The sequence below is a fragment of the Lemur catta genome, chromosome 4 (genome assembly GCF_020740605.2).
Source record: "Lemur catta isolate mLemCat1 chromosome 4, mLemCat1.pri, whole genome shotgun sequence".
Taxonomy (NCBI): Eukaryota; Metazoa; Chordata; class Mammalia; order Primates; family Lemuridae; genus Lemur; species Lemur catta.
In genome coordinates this window covers 109,359,986-109,377,034 of record NC_059131.1, presented here as the reverse complement: position 1 = coordinate 109,377,034, position 17,049 = coordinate 109,359,986, and the positions used below count along the sequence as shown (strand labels likewise).

Here is a 17,049-nt window from a genome sequence, read left to right as displayed (position 1 = left end):
GCACATGCCGCTGTCCATCTTCTTAACCGTCCATCAGGGTCCCTCTCGTTGGCTCTTCTCCAGATGAGAAGCCTGAGGCTCACGGGAGGCACGCTGAGGGGCACTGCTGGGGGCGCTTGGTGCCTGGAGTCAACTGGTTTCCTGCCCCCGACTCACACAGACTCCACCCTGGCCAGGTGCACAGCCTGTGACCAACACCCCTGTCCTCCAGGCCAGGCACTGGGCACACAAGGTAGCTCGAGCTGGCAGCTACCAAGTTCCCTAGAAAATGCAGCCCAGATCACTGCAGTGCCAACCAGTGTCTGAGGGCACCTCAATGCCCCCAACAAGGTCACCTGGACACACTTCTCCATCCATGCGGGAGACCACCGTGTCCTCCTTGACCCTTCTCCCTGAGGTGGCCTCCCTTGTCTCTGGAGAACTCTGCCCAGGAGAGAGTTCCATGTCAGGCTGAGCTGCAACATCCCTGGAACGGTCACCCTCCCTCTCTGAGCCTCAGCTTCCTCATCCAAAGCAGGGGGCCAGCTGGACTCAGGTCAACATTAGATGAACCAGTGTGGGCAAGATGTGGGCTCCCAGGAGAGTGGAGGCTGCCGTGCTGGGAGGAGCTCCTCAGCCTCACAGTCAGGAAGTGGGGCTGTGTGACCCTGGGCAAGTTGCTTTCCTTCTCTGTTCTGGGAAGAGTCTCTAGGGACCCCAGACAAGGTGTGTGATTTCAACCCCAGCCCCAGGAGACCCTCTGGGAGGGCCATTTGGAACACTCTCCACGTGCCCACGTGGCTCAGCCTGCGCCTGGTCCGCAGCAGTTGATAGGCTGCACGCAGTAGGTGCACAGTGAGTGTGTGTGGGCCGGTGCCTGATTCCACCCAGGGAAAACACGGCCGCTGCCCTCTAAAGCCGGGGCAGCTGCTTCTGAGCTTGAGCCCCTCCACTGCACGGGGCCGGGCACACGCTCACTGGCAGTCCCTGCACCTTGTGCCCCGTCTCCTCTGCTGAGGGAGAAGTTCCGGGGGTGCTCCCTGGGGGCCTGGTCTCCGAGGGCAGAGCAGGGCTGGAGCCCCGGTGGCCTCGGCCCACGGCAGCCCAGCCCCACGTCCACCTGCCACAAACAAGGGCCTGGCTGCCTGGTTCCGTGACTACTCTGTGCCCAGCATCTCCACGCATCCTCTCTTCACTCTTGGGACCTCGTCTTTGGTTACAGAGGAAGAGACGGAGGGTCTGAGCAGTTAAGTGAGTTGCCCTTTGGTTGAGTGCCCCATAGCCCGTGGTTGTTGGAGCTTTTCCCGTGGTAATAAGTGTCATTAATAGCAAACGGTGGTGATTAGCCTTGGGGCTGGCCCTCTGCCTCTAGAAACCTGTCTTCAACCCTAGAAAGAGCGGCCTCATTTCAGTGGTGAGCAAACTTGTGCTCAGAGAAATGAGCTCTCACCCCCAATCCGCAGCCTGGAAGCGGTGGGCTGGGGTTTGAACCCAGAGGCTGGAGCACCGACGCTCAGCACGGGTCCCTCAGGCTCTGCGGCCCGCGAGGAGCAGCGTCCCAGGGGCCAGTACCTTCAGTGGGCCCAGGCAGGGTGGGCGGGGGCGGGCAGGACTGGGTGGGCACAGGGAAGGCACAGGGCCCAAAGACCCCTGTACCCCGAGGCAGGTGTCGGGTGAGAATGACCCGGGCCTGCTGCTCCCACCCCACGTGAAGGGCTGTGGGACCAGGCCATGGCGGGTGTGAGATCCGTGTCCTCAGTGTGACTGTGACAGGCGCGTCCTGCTGGGGCCAGAGCGGGTCGTCACGTCTTCGCGTTTCCAGTTATGCCACCTCGTCCTGCTTCCCAAGCCTACCCCACAGAGAGGGTGGTTTGGGGTCAAGGACAGGTGTGTCAGCAGTTCCAACAGACTCCTTGCCGCCCAGGAGTAACTGCTCTGGAAAGCTCTGGGCTGCCCCCTGGCGGGCGAGGCCTGGGGGTGGGCTCTGCAGGCAGGAGGGGGGCTTCCTTCCCGCCCTGAGGGACCTTCCGACCCCGCCACCTCTGCAGAGTGGTGCCCAATTCCTCGTCAGGGCCGTGCCTGCCTCCAAGTCTCTCTCCAGGACTCAGTTTCGCCTTGGGAAATTTTTCACGCCACCGAGCCCGCCCCGCCCATGGCTCCTCCTCACCGGATTGGTCGAACTCCGAGAGGCGGAGATAGAGGGACGGGGAGCGAGGAGGCCCAGATTACCTCCCAACGCCCCAGCGCTCTGGGCGGGCGCGCTCTGAGAGTGCGTGCGTTCGTGCGAGAGAGCATGAGAAGCCCAGGGCCATGCACGGTGGGCGGGGACAGGAATTGGGGAACTGAGGGTATGGGCTGCCGTTGCCATGGCAGTGACGCCGGCATCCGGGAGCGACCCCGGCCCCCTGCCCGCTAGCGCGCATGCGCACAGAAGCATGCACGCGCGCGCTCGGCCCCTCCCCACAGCCACGCTGGGGGGAAAGGTCAAACTCAAGGGCGGGCCTGACCCGCTGGAGGGAGCCCCCGCCCCGCGCCGTGACGACTGCGGACCCGCCGAGCCCCGCTCCCGCCGCGGCCCGGGGTGCGGGCGGGCGGCCCCTCGGCGGGAGCCGGCCAGGTGAGCGCGGCTGGAGGAGAAGGTGTCCGGAGAGGAGAGGACGCCGCGAGCTCAGTCCCCCGCGGGACCCCCTTCCGGGGGCGCCGACGGGCTCCGGGCGCGGCCTCTGGGGGGTCGTGGGCACCTCGGACGGGCGAGCGGGCGCCGCTCTGCGACCGGGGTGCGGCCGCCGGGCGGGCGTGGGTGCGACCGGGTGGGGGCGGCGGGCGGGCGCGGGCCGGGACGGCTTCGGGACACGCGCGGCGGCGGTCGGGGGAGCCCCGCGCTCGCGACGAGGCGCCCTGCTGCGCCGGGGCCAGCGAGGGGGGCGCTGGGTGGGGGCCGCCGGGCGGAGCCGGGCCGGAGCGGGGTCGGGGCTGGGCCGGGCGGGACCAGGGTGGACAGATCCGCCCGGGAGGCGCCAGGGCCCGGTCTGTGCGCGTGGCCAGGCCGGTGCTTGACGTTTGCTGCCTGTGGAAATTTCAGGACTAACCGATAAAAAAGTTACTCGGGAGACGGAGCCGCTTGACTGTCACGCGTTCTTCCCCGTGCATGCGGGAGATGGGTTGGTCTTGCATACACAGCACACACGAAACTGAATTTATGCCCAGTGGGCTTTAAAAGTAATAAAAACTCCAAAGCCCCTGAACAAGGTTAGACGAGTTTCAGGTGTCAGGCTTCGTGTTCCGTGGGAGAAAAATATAAAAGGATGCCCAAGTACTTGATGTGCCCAAGCAGTCAGGTTTTTGTAATCAGCTTTGGCGCGCATCACAGTGGTGTGTAGTTGTAAGGGCCAGGGTTAAGGAATCACGTTGACCCAGCGCCGCCGGGTTGGAGCCTCCCTCAGAGTCACCTAGAAAACTGTCACCAGCCCACTGCTGTGCTGACTGTGAATGAGCAGTGCTGTCGCTGGCTTTTCCCTTTCATGTTTTCCACCGTCATAATGTACGCGGGTATGCTACCTGCTTACGGAATGTGAGAATGAATTATCCATAAACTCTCCACTTTGGAAGTTATTAGGCAGGAGCTCTGGCATGTGTCTTTTTTCAATATTTGAAAGTTGTTTGGAGATTTCAAATATAATGGATTCAAACTGATGGGGATGTTTTGAGTATAAATCATACCAGGTGAGTAATGTGGGTTTTTTTTTGTTTTGTTTGAGACAGGGTTTCACTCTGTCACCTGGGCTAGAGTGCAATGGCCTCGTCATAGCTCACCACAGCCTCAAACTCCTGAGCTCAAACGATCCTCCTGCTGCAGCCTCCAGAGTGGCTGGGACTACAGACGCTATGCCCAGTTAATTTTTCTATTTTTAGTACAGATAGGGTCTGGCTCTCGCTCAAGCTGGTCTTGAACTCCTGAGCTCCAGCAGTCCTCTCACCTCGGCCTCCCAGAGTGCTAGGATTACAGGCGTGAGCCACCGTGCCGGGCCTTGGTGATTATTTTCTATCAGGTATTTATCCATATTCATTTTAGCCTAATAATAATTTTGTTCAAATACATTCTCTGCACTCTTAAGGCTGGTTTCATTGATCCCAAGTGAATTTCTTTTCCTAGAGTAAGGTAATTCTATGTTTGGCCAAAAGACTCAATGGAAAAATTCTACTTTATTCTACACAATTCTACCAGTCAGAAGTAATTTGGATATTATGTATATTACAATTCTGCTTGTCAGAATTCTGAAATTGAAATATTTTATATGTGCTAAATATTTGCCATTTCCCAGGGGCAGTGAGCTGTTTACGTACGTTCTGCTCTATGCCCAGCAGTGCCGGGCTTCCTCCCCTGCTGGTGTCCAAGGCACAAGCCAGAGAAGCTCAGCTCCATCTCTCTGTGGGCTCAGGCAGCCACTCCTCCTGCTTAATAAATAACTGAATTCAGTAGGGTAGAATTAGGAAACCACCTTTTTCTTCACATTAAAAAAGTAATGTAAAACGTTAAAGAATGTTTCCACAACTAACTTAAAATGGTATTCATTTGGACTTTTCTCAATTCTTGAAAACAGCTTCGGCGGGGCCTTTTGGGGATATTATTGAAGAGTGGTGTTTTTAGGTATTAGAAAGCCCAGTTCAGTCTAAAGCCAACTTTCCGTCCTGCATGCAACTTAAAGGTTTCCTGTAAGGTCTCCACCCTCAGCTCGGCTCAACCCTGCCCCTAAACCTTGAGGTTCAGCGGTGGGAAGGATGGGCAATATTTGTTCTTTTACTCTCTTCTTTCTTCCCCTGTTTCACCCTCCAAACTCCTAGACTGTGGCTCTTGGGATATATCCATTTGGGGAATAAGATACTAGCTCCCCCTTGTGACAAGCACCTGCACACTGTGAGTGAGTCACTTGAAAGTCTTCCTCACTTGGCTCTGGGGGGGTGAGACCATCCCTGTCTCATCTCTACCTATAAATTCACCTCTGTAGAACTTTCTTTCTAATGAATCTCTATTTTTCTCTTTCACAGGATGCTGGGGAGATGAGCAATGGATGATTTTGGCTTCCTCTGAATAACTCCTGAGAGGGCATGTGTAGTTCCTCTGTGGGAGGACATTGTCACCTGTGTCAACAGATTTGAGGCTTTAGCTAAACTTGTGAGAGGTAAGGAAATGTCTAATTATACATCCTGTTATGTTTGCATATGTTAAAAGTTATACTGAGAGGAGAAAAACAGGATTATAAGTGGAAGGAAAGGGATAACAGAAAAGATTATTGAGAAAATGGAGGGAGAGGAAAATCGGGGGAATTGGAGAGAGAAGACAAGACCGCTAACCTGGACATTCTGAAATTGTTGCTAATGTCTTGGCTTGCATTAATTCACTCTAAGCTATGCCTGCCTTTGGATGCTAAAGCATGATATTTTATTTGGAAAGAGTCTAATGTAGTAAAATAAGTGATAACTTTAAAATGAAAAAAAAAGGCAAGGAGGAACACACTGCACTAAATAGCTAAAAATTATTTTTTTAATTGTAGCAAACATTGAAGTTGTTCTACCATCCATTTTCAGTTCCCTCAAGTGACAGCCATGGTGTTTAGAAGGGGAAACTTCATCTTCAGATCCAGAGGAGGGCTCTGGTTGCTCTAAACCACTTGGAATAATCCCATTTCCCAGTCATAGTGATTGATGCAGATGTAAGTCAATCAGGGAATGGCACTTTCCTAGTTAGATAAATTGGATTGGGGCAGCCCAGTCAGAGTGAAACTTGAGACCATATGGTTTTAGAACCAGCAGTTCTAACAAGGGGCCTTGGCCTTTGCTCTGCCATTGGATGTGAAGGAGTAGCCAGCATGCGTGCTGCTGGCAGTCATTTTATGAGGCCAGCCTGACAACAAGCCATCATTTAGAGGCCGGCAATACTGCCTTTTACATCTTTTTGGCCAAAACTAGCCACATGATTATCTCTATCTTATGGAGAGTCTGAGATAAATCATTTTTCAGCTGGGTGAATTGACGCTCCCAAGAAAATGAAGGTTCTATTCATAAGAAAGGTTCTACCAAATTGGCCTTTAGATGACCCCACAGTGTAAGAAGAGCACGCTACCCTCATTTCTCTAGCATCATCTCTTGACACTTTTCCTGACAAATTCTATGCTACTGCCAAATGAACTTTAATTATTCCCCACTGCAAGCCAAGCATCCCCTCACATAACCCCCCTCACACGTAATTTCTTGCCCTATGTCTGCCTTTCTTCATAGGTTATAAACTCCATGGAAGTTCGCTTAATAGTGTCCCATAACTGACCATTGTCTTGATACACACTGGGTTCATAGTAAGTCTTTCTTTACTTATGGATGGAAGCATGGGTAGATAGATGGGTAGAGAATGAGTGGGTGGGTGGATAGATGGATGGACAAATAACCGAGTGGGTGGGTGGCTAGATGGATATATGAGTAGATGGATGGTTCAGTTCATTTATGGAAGGTTAGATGAATGGATGGATGAACGAATCGGTGGACAGATGACTAGATGGACAAATAGATCAATGTTACCTATACTCTCTCATGTCTGTGTTTACCCAAATGCTGCTTCCTTTGCCTAAAATGCTTTTCTCCCGCTCTCCACCCAGCTAACTCCTATCCACCTTTTAATATTCAGCTGAGACATTCCCCCTTCCAGAAAGCTCTCCCTGACCATCCTCTCTGGACTAGGCATCTTGCTTTTTGCTCCTGCAGTGCCTGGTGTAACTCTCTACAATTAGCTTTGCTACTTTGCTGTGCTGGGCTGCAGGTCTGGCTCCCCTTGCCTTCAGACGCTCAGCTGTCTGAGAGCAGCACCTGACTCTGAGTCTGTGTGCCCTGCACTGACCCCGCTGTCAATCATGGAGTAGGAGCACAAGAAATTTTCAATGAAGTTAGAATACAAATGAAAGTAATAAAGACCACATGTTCCTTGTTTCTAGAGAAAGACACGGCATGTGGAAGACACTGTGGATGAGGTGAATGAGGAGTTCTTCCAGCTCTCTTCTCCAGTCCTGGAGCTCCAGAAAGAGGAGGATGAGCCAGACCCACTGCCTCCAGGTGAAGACAGCACATTTGTGGTAAGCCCAGCAGACGAGCATCTCAGCTCCTAAGGTGTCCAGGGGGGTGGGACCCATGGAGTCACGGCCCCTTCCACAGAGAGGTGTTGGGACTACAGTAGCCAGCTCTGACCAGAGTGTCCGCCAGTCAAAGTCAGGTTCTGTTTTGTTGGTTTCATGAATGGAAAGCTTAGAGCTGGGGCTGGAGACAGGGAAGCTCACACCATCAGATTAGGTTGGAACTCTCTAAATTAATTCACAGCCTGAAAATACTGAGGACGGGCATGGAAAAGGAGCACTAACAATGGCTGTTGTAGATGTAGCCTAATTAATAGTGCACACCTCTGGGACCAGGAGCTTTCTGCAAGATGCATCTTCCATCCAGGCTGTTCCCTGTCCTAGCTGCAGACGCAGGAGAGGATGGAGAGGAAACGAAGAAGAAAGATAGAAGTGATCATGCCATTGTGTCTGTACTGAGCTCAATACAACTTTATTTGCTTAAAAATATCAAAAAAGTAAAGCAAAAAAGCCAACTTTATTTGCTAAAGCTTGCAGCCAGTCTCTGGGTGTTAGTTGACCAGTTTGATTGTTTTCGTACTGCATAACATACTATTCAACCGGACTTGAAGTTTCTGGCACCTTTTATGTCGTTTATCTCTACTGTGTGTCGTGTTCCCACTTTGCTATCGGGTCATGTTTAATCCTCTCTTCTAGACCCCTGGACTTTCGCACCGAACCCCAGTGCCTCACTTGTCCCAGCCTCGTCCCTGCGTTGCTAAAATTAGCGAAGCACCCTGGGTGGCGGAGGGGCATGGGTAGGCACCTTCTCACATCCGCCTTCCCAGTGTGGGCATCTGAGCTGGGATACCTTGAAATACCACAGAATCCCCTCTTCCCCAGCCAGGGAACACCCTCTGCCACAGTGACCCCAGGAGTCAGGGCCAAGGGGCAGGTTTTCTTCTCATTCTTACTCAGCAGGGAAAATCAGGTTGGTCCCTCAATATGGAGAGTTTCAGGAGAACATCGTGGGTATCTGGGTCTTGATGTCTGAAGATCTGGAATATCAACTCATCTTGGTCAAACTGACCTCTCAGTACAGAAATGATAAGAAAGGGCACCTGTGTCCACAAACAGCTGAGGGGACATTTCTCTTGTGAGCAGACAAGGCAGGGTGGGGCCCAAGGACTGGCCACGAGAGGCACAGATGCCCTTCCCAGTGAGGCTGCGGGAACTGTGTCTCTCACGGCCTTCCAGGGTCCCTGAGCCCCAGAGGTGGGTCCCCTCGGGAAACCCAAATGCAGATGCTGGCTTCCTGTCATCTCATCGCACCAATCATTCTTGCCCTGAGCTTTATCTGGACTTCCTCCACAGCGTTTGCTCTAAGCTGAGGGGTCAGTTCCTCTGTGAACCCGCCCTCCGTCCACCTCAGACGGGCAGCCGTGAAGGTAGCTCGACAGCAGAGGGACTAGGTAGGTGCAGGAGCCTGTCCTCACCTGCACTGAGGGGCCAGAAGAGCATGACTCGGTGAGGGTAAAGTAACAGGTGATCATCCTTAAAAATACATTTTATACAAATATCCCTGGTTTTAAGGAAGAGAAAATTAGGATTAGATGAGGGATTATAAAATATGCTGAGATTTAATTATTCAATAATCATTCTAAATTATTAAACATGACAATTGCATAATGATATAGTTGGCACTGTTGTGCATTACTGTGGTGACAGAAACTTGTGAACACTGTGTCTTCATTTGTTAATCATGATGTCAGTCCCTGGAGGGAGCTCACTGGCATCTTCCCATGTTTGGGGTGGATGTTGGTGCCTAGAGAGTGTCTAAATGACACACAGAGAGGGCTCAGGCTAGAGTGAGCTGAGAGCGTTCAGGGGTCACCTGTCCGTGTTGTACATCTGTCATTCCCAGGTGGCTCCCAGCATCTCCCCTTGTGAGTGGCAGGAAGATAAACTTCACCCACTGGAGACAAGTGGCCCAGACGGAGAGAAGCTGGGACCCTGGGCCCTGAAGAGCCACCGGGCCCTGGAGCTGGAGGTGAGGAGAGTCCACCTGGCTCAGAGGATTGAAGACCTGGAGTGGAAGCTGTCCTTGCTCCTTCAGGTGGCCAACAGCAGTTCGAGCATGGGAGGGAGCTGGCTCAGCTGACATAGCAGCCTAAGGGGCACTGAGTCACATCAGATGCTGCATGGTGGCCACCTCCGGGAGGTGCCTTCTCACCGAGAACATGAACGGGCTCCCCTGGTAGGAAGGAGTGGGCATCTGGGGCCCGGAGTGTGTGCTGGTTTCACGACGTGCTCCTACAGGGAAACACCTGGATTTCTTTCAGAGCCTGGACCTCAGCTTGTGCTCAATTCTGCCTTGAACTTTCTGGGGTGGGGGAAAATAAACTGACATGGGTTGACAAAATCAGTGTGTGCTCCTATCAGAGTGTGTGCCCAGTTTTCTCACTCAGCTGTGGGCCGTGGCTTCCCCCAAATAACTTCAGTTGGGGCCCCTGGCTTGAGGGGTGAGAAGTGCTTGGGCGGGGCCTGAGAACATAGGTGCAGCCAGAGCACATCCACGCCCCATCTTCCATCGCACCTCACGGCTGAGTCTCCTGGGCCCCCAGTGTGGCTTGTAGGGAGTCCAAGTAGCCATGTCCCCTCCTGGCTCCAGCCGACCTCCTGGACACAGAGGAGGGTTCTGTCTGTGGCCTGGGCCTCGTGACCACATCAGATGTCCCAGTACCAAAGGAGACTCTGTGAGAACAGCCAGAGCCAGACCCAGTCAAGCTGGAGTTCCCTGACCCTGGACACACATGGCCCTGCCCTCTGAGCCTGGCTCCAGCAGTTCCCTCCTCAGAAGGCCTGTCCCCCTGTGCTGTGCCCAGGTGAGATGTGCTTCACCTCTAAGCCCCAGCCCAGAGGCCTCTCACTCCACGGAGCTTTTTCCCACCCCTTCCCGGATTTCTACCCCGTCTCCACCACATGTCTGATTCCCACCACAGTCACCTGTGCCCTGGATGGCCCTGTCTTCCAGTCGGAGCTCCTCAAAGCAGGGAGTGTCTCATTCACCTTGGCGTCCCTCTCTCACACACACAGACACACTCACACACATGCACATATGGATGCGAACCAACATTCAGACACACACACAGACACAGTCACAAACACAGACCTGCATACTCTAACACACACGCACATATACCCTGAAAACACTGCTTTGCACCTACAGGGTAATAAGTGACCCATGAAGGCTTTAAGAATGTAATTGACTGCAAGGACATAGCTTCTAACCCAGAGATCACACAGTCATGTTGGAATGTCACACAAGCACACGGGAAACTGGAGAAAATGGTACAAAACTGAGTGCCAAACCCTGTGGGCAAACTAGAATGGAAGGATGAACTCGGAGATAGAATCCTTAGGGACAGCTTCAAGGTGGTGCTGAGTGGATGTCAGGTGGCTAGAATTTAGACTCTAGAAAGGGGCAGAGAGAAGATTGCGTTTCAGGTTGGCTAGGTATCTGGAGGGAGAACAACATGCAAGGTATTGAGTAAAAAGAGGTGGCATGCATCCCTTTAGGATGAGGAAACAGCAGTAGAAAGTAGTGTGGGGAAAGTGGCCGGAGTCTCCCCCGGCTGCTCAAGTGGTCTGTCTGCGCTGAGTGGTTATCCCCTGACTGGAGCCACCATTGCTCTGGGGGGTGTGAGAAGCTACACACAGCCCCAGGACCCTAGGCCAGGCAACGGGCCTTGGGCCAGATCTGCCAGCTTTCACCTGGCCTGTGGGTCTCCAGGCTGAAGTGAGAAGTGCATGGATGTGCAGAAAGCTTGGTCTCCACTATTTGCAGAGGATCGAGGAGGTAGAAACCAGATGGGATTTGAGTGGAAGACTTCTGGTACTACCTGCACTCGTAGGCTGCTGGTGCCCCTGTGCCTTGAGACAGTAAAAAGTCTGTGCTCTCAGGGCAGAAAGTCAAGTCAACTGTAACCAGACCACCAAGGGAAGAAACGGTCCTGACACCCAGAGTTTAGCACGTAGCTGTGCCTTCCCAGGAAACAAAAGGAAAAGCACTTGGGGCATCTCACTGTGTTGGAAACATTGCTTTAAAAAAACAGTGTAGCACAGCCTGTCAGTTTGGAGTTTTTCATGTGTACAGGGCACAAGCAAAGACATAACTAGAAATAAATATATACACAGACATAAATGTGGATATTTAGAAATATATGAATAAATATGCAACATAAATATATGTATCAACATATAAACTTAAAATATAAATATTTATGCATATAATATAGAAGTGCTGCCTACCATTCTGGTGATCTTTCTCCATACAGGAGAAAAACAGATGTATATAAATGTGTGTGTGTATATATATATCTTTTATTACATATATGTATATATGCACATATTAAAAATTATATAAATATAAATACATATGCATAAATAATATGTATTAAATAAATAAACATTATCCAAAAAGACAAACGCAAATACACACAGACTGACACACATACAAATATATTTATACTAGAGGCATCTTTCAATTAGAATAGATGCTTTTCCTTTTAACCTCTGAGGTGGGAGCAGACAATTTTGTCTCAGTATGGGTGGGTGAAGAAGGGGCTTTCCATAGAGATGTAGAAAGGCCAGGTCTGATCCCCCAGGATTGGCTGGAGGGACTGGGAGTCCTGAGGGGTAAAGGTGTTGGACTGAAGGACAACCAGGCCACATTGGCCACTGGGGTCTTTAAGGGACAAGAAACATGGCCTCAGATACTGAAGGCTGCACAGTTCTGGGTAAGCTTGTTCTGGCCTTTTCCATCTGGATCTAAGGAAACCTATAGACAGGCATGAAGAATAGCTGATGGGAAATAAACTCAAATATAGGTGTCTGAGGCCTCTTGCATAAGTACATTAGGCATAGAAAACAGAAGTCTGACTTGACAAATTTTCTGGACTTTAGCTGACAGGTCAAGGAAACCAGGTTAGGGGCAGATTGTTGGACATTGGCAGCCGAGGTGGATGGATGATGCCAGTGGCTAAGGTAGTGCCTACCTTGGGGGTCAAGGCTGGTCCACCCTGGCAGAGACGAACTGCATATGAGCAAGGTGGGAAGCTATATGGAGCCCTGAGGCCTTTTCCTGGCATGGGGCCTTGGACCAGGAGCTTTCCAGCTGACCATTGTGTTCGAAGGCTAGTATCAGGAGAGCATGGCCATGCCGGAAGTCCCTTCTCTTCTATTCTCAGAATCTCAGGAGGTAGCAACCAAAGGGGACTTAATTTGAAGACCACCTGATAATACGTGATCCCAAATGCTTTTGGCACCCATATTCACCCCCAAACAGGTCAACTCTCTGTGCTCTCTCCTAGAGCACGAGCTCAACTTTCTCCAAATACCAAGAGAAGAAAAGACTCTGAAGCTCACAGCCCACACACAGTTGCATTTTTCACATAGAGCAGCAGAGTAACATGAGGGGCTCTCAAGAAACACTGAAGCACAGTCTATCGGTTTGAAGTTTCCCCATGTATACAGGGAACAAAAAAACCAAATAACTAGAAATAAATATGTTTACACACAATGTGCATAGTATTAAATATGTAATTAAATATGTAACATATATAAATACAAGCGTCAACATATAAAATAGAAATTAAAATATAGATATTTATACATGCAACTTCATAGCCCTGCCTACCACTCTTTGGTGGTCTTTCTCCATACAGGAGAGAAGTGTATGTGCACATTCACACATATGCACATATATACAGATACATACATGCATAGATGTTATATGGTTACATATATGTATACATATACATGTAAAAGGAAACATACATATATACACACACACATATTATGTGAAGAAGCCAAACACATTTGTGTTTGTCCCTCCAGCCACCTAGTCTCAGCTACAGGAGACAAAAGGGCCACAGGTGTCTTTTCCTGCTGGTTTCATGTGACCATCCCTGATGGCAAACACCAGGCCTGCAGCTTTAAGTAATGTGCCATCATCTTCCAAGTAGGAACGCTGTCTCCCTCTGAACTTTTCAATCAGGATAGGTGCTTTTCTTTTTAACACCTAAGAGGGCTACAGATAATTATGTCTCAGAATGGGTGGGTGGAGAAAATGCTTTCCATGGAGAGACAGAAGAACAAGGTCTACACCCCCAAGATAGGCTGGGGGCATTGAAAGTGTAGGTGGGTAAAGTGGTACTGGCCTGGAAGAACAGCAAAACCAGGTTGGTTAGAAGTGCACTGATGGTCTTTTGGCTTTTGGGTGCCTGGCTATTGGACCAGAACGCTACACAGTCCAGATTAAGCCTGTTTTGGCCATTTTCAGCTGGATCTGGAGAAAACAATAAATAGGCCTTAAGAACACCTGGATTGGAAATAACTTTGAAGCTAGGTCCCCAAGGCTTCTTCCATAAGTACATGGAACATGGAAAACAGACGTCTGATTTGATAAACCATTCTGGACTCCACAGCAAGTGTCAGGCAAGGAAAACCAGGTCACAGGCAGACTGCTGGACACTATTAGCCCAGGGGAATGGATGATACTGGTGGCTAAAACTAGTACCTATGTTGTGTGGTTAGGAGGGTACATCATAGCAGATGTACACTGAACCTGCACAATCTGGGAGCTAACTAGCCCCTGCTTCAGTTGGATGTTCTTGGGCCAGGAGCTCTGCTACCTTCCTGGCTGGAATTTGGGTCCCAAGGCTTGAATGAGAAATGTATGGCCATATAAGACACCCTTGTCTTCTATTCTTAGAAACTTGGGATGTAGTAAGCAGAAGGGACTTGATTGGAATACCACCTGATATTACTTGATCCTATAGTCTATTGGTTCCCCTATTCATCCCAAAATAGCCAGTCAACTCTCTGTGCTCTCTCCTAGAACAGGAACTCAACATTTCCCAAACACCAAGGAAAGAAATGGCCCTGACACTGTCAAAGTCAAAATAAAAATATAGAGATGAATCTATAAATTTAATTTTTTATTTGGGAAAGAAGAATTGCAACTCAAGGCATACATGCAGACTGAGTGGTCTTTGGTATGTCTGAAAACAAAGAGAAGTTTGGAAGTTTTATAAACACCAGAAATGTAATATATTCATTTGCACTAGTAAGGTTTGATGGAGCTGGCAAGTTTTGATTAGGAAGTAATGGTAGTGGAAAAACTTAGCCTTAGATTTACAGCAGGTCATTTAAAGCAATATTAGATAAAACTGGCCTCAAGTTCCCTGAAGACGGTTTTAGCAGCCAGACTTACAGAGAATTGCATTGCTGACACATGTTATGTGTTCTCAGTGCTTTCCCCCACCACAGGCTGCTTCACTCTGTTTTAGTTGGGTGTGGTAAGAATGACACAGTTTTACATTTCCCCCTTTGGATCAATATCTTTTTCTGAAACAATCACTGATCAATCATTTTGAAGTTAGACGTAATTGTCCCTTGGTGCCAGGATGGACCTGTCCTGGCGGTCTCTGTCCCAGGTCAGGGGAAAGTATGAGGACCTGTCAGAGACCCAGGACACATTAGAGTAACAGAGAGGCCAGAAGGAAAAATGTTCTCTGTGCCCAGCTGTTTGGATTCCAGCATCAAGTTCCATCTTCTCAGTCCCACAGGCATCAGAAATTATCTTGAAGCATTTAGCCAAATTATATTATGAAGAGAGTTGGATTTACGAAGATTAGGCAGGCAATAAGAACAAAGCTTAAAATCATAATGAAATAATAAGCCCAGTTTGAATAATAGCTTTAAACCATGAAACTAATTTTAAAGGTAATCAACTAAACATACTGAAAAGTCCAGACATATGTGGTGAGTATTATTATATGGAGTCTTGTTTCAACCTCTTAGGAAAAGCCATTTACGGCACGGGAAATTCAACTTGTCCTGGTTTACATTTCAGTGTCTCTGGCTATAGCATCGGATAGTTTGGTGAACTTTCTGTGTGGCCCGTACATTACCCATAGACTTGTCTCTTGAAATTTATCTAGTTTCAGCTTATAGGGCTTAAGGCACAGAGAAGTTTGCATTTTTGTAATTTTTTGTAGGAAAGTTAGATAAGAAGAACACAGAAAAATTCACAAAATAATATACAGAGCTACAGTCGAATAATGAGTGTATTATAGCTTTTTTTTTTGGAAGTATAACTGTTTTTCCCTATATTGATCACATAGAAACCTCAGGTTTAATAACTTCTTAAGGCTAGGACGCCAAAACAAGGCAGACTTTAGGTTTTATTTACAGTTTTAAGGATGCTGGCTCTGGCAGAAAGTGAGTTTTTATTTTCTTATTTTAGTCTAGGGATGCTTGAAGTCAGGCATTGTATGCATATTTTCAAATATGATATTTTAGTCAAAGCCTTGGTAATAAATAAATCTGGAAAACAAACAAAAATGCTTTAAATAAAAGTCATAAAGACATGATTTTATCAGTTATTCAATGTCATATAGTGAACATTTGTTCTGCTTAATCTCTGTTAGTAGTATCATGAATCCACCCATTTCTTTAGCAGAGTTCTGGAAATTTTTATTTAGTCCATTGTCCTTAAAGTTATCAGAAAGCTGTATTTAAGAGTATTTGTTGGAGGCTTTCTCTCTCCTCTCTCCCTCCTCTCCCTCCCCTCTGTCCCTGGGAAAAAAAAAAAAAAAAACAGCGAATCTGTTGGAGTCTGTTTCATGAATCTGACTGTAAATGATTTTTAGAGAATTCAAAACTATAACCATGACAAAGAATTAGAATAGCCATGGTTAAAAATCTGATGAAAGTTTACAGTCAATAAGGAAACTTCACCATATCTATGACATATAGTAACCAGCATTATGACTGATAATATATTAGATTTCTATATACTTACATGTGTATAGAAATGATATTTTTGAAACATTCATATCAACAACATACCAATAAATGAAACTAAAGAAGATCTAGTATCACTTATCATTGGACCATGTTTCTTATACAATTTACCAAATACACCTAATCATTTAATATCCTTTTAAGATGGGAGATATGTATTTTGAAACTCTCCAGGGACCCAACTGGAAATTTTCATAATTAATTCTAGGTTAAAGATGCTTAAGTTAGAATTCAATTTGGGAGAGGTTTGTCAAAGATGTTAAAGGGCTGAAAACATTTGACCAATACAAAATCACAGAACACTGTAAAATAGTAGTCATTCATTTAACCAAACTGATAATCAAAAGACTTTGAAAACAGTACAGAAAGTTACATGGATGTAAAAACCTTCACTGGTAAGCCAGTAAACCGAGGCAAGAAAGTATGTTGACAACTTTGAAGACATTTCTAATTTCATTTTATCATTAATTTTTAAAACAATTAATTTATCAAAGCTTTTCTTGTCCTTTGAACTAAAAATAATTTGATTCAATTACTAAATATTTTGAGTGCTCATTTATTTAAACCAATCAAAATAGAACTTTTTTTTTTTTTTGAGACAGAGTCTCGCTCTGTTGCCTGGGTTAGAGTGCCGTGGTGTCAGCCTAGCTCACAGCAACCTCAAACTCCTGGGCTTATGCAATCCTCCTGCCTCAGCCTCCCGAGTAGCTGGGACTACAGGCATGCCCCACCATGCCCGGCTAATTTTTCTATATATATTTTTTAGCTGTCCATATAATTTTTTTCAATTTTTAGTAGAGACGGGGTCTCCCTCTTGCTCAGGCTGGTCTCGAACTCCTGAGCTCAAACAATTCGCCCATCTCGGCCTCGCAGAGTGCTAGGATTACAGGCGTGAGCCACCACGCCTGGCCAAAATAGAACTTTTGAAGGGATTTCTTGCTGACTACACCTGATTTTATTATGTAGGCATTACATATGACGTAATGCATGTATATATGCATCAATATATCTAAATATATGTATTGTGTGTATATATATATATATATATGTACACATAAAAAAGGTCTTAAAGTTTTCATTTTAGAATTTTAGTCATGAGATAGTA

General features: G+C 48.0%; 1 long non-coding RNA gene across 4 annotated transcripts; it reads left to right on the top strand.

Annotated features, from left to right (window-relative positions):
- The first annotated feature begins 2,484 nt into the window (after positions 1 to 2,484).
- LOC123637400 lies at positions 2,485 to 9,495 on the top strand. 4 transcript variants are annotated; one of them, XR_006734842.1, is made up of 6 exons: positions 2,485 to 2,596; positions 5,026 to 5,159; positions 5,566 to 5,690; positions 6,256 to 6,329; positions 6,960 to 7,077; positions 8,998 to 9,495. It is a non-coding gene; the product is annotated as an uncharacterized LOC123637400 (long non-coding RNA). The 4 variants fall into 4 exon arrangements; XR_006734841.1 differs by having other exon boundaries at positions 6,960 to 7,097; XR_006734843.1 differs by having other exon boundaries at positions 5,532 to 5,690; positions 6,960 to 7,097.
- The last annotated feature ends 7,554 nt before the right edge of the window (positions 9,496 to 17,049 follow it).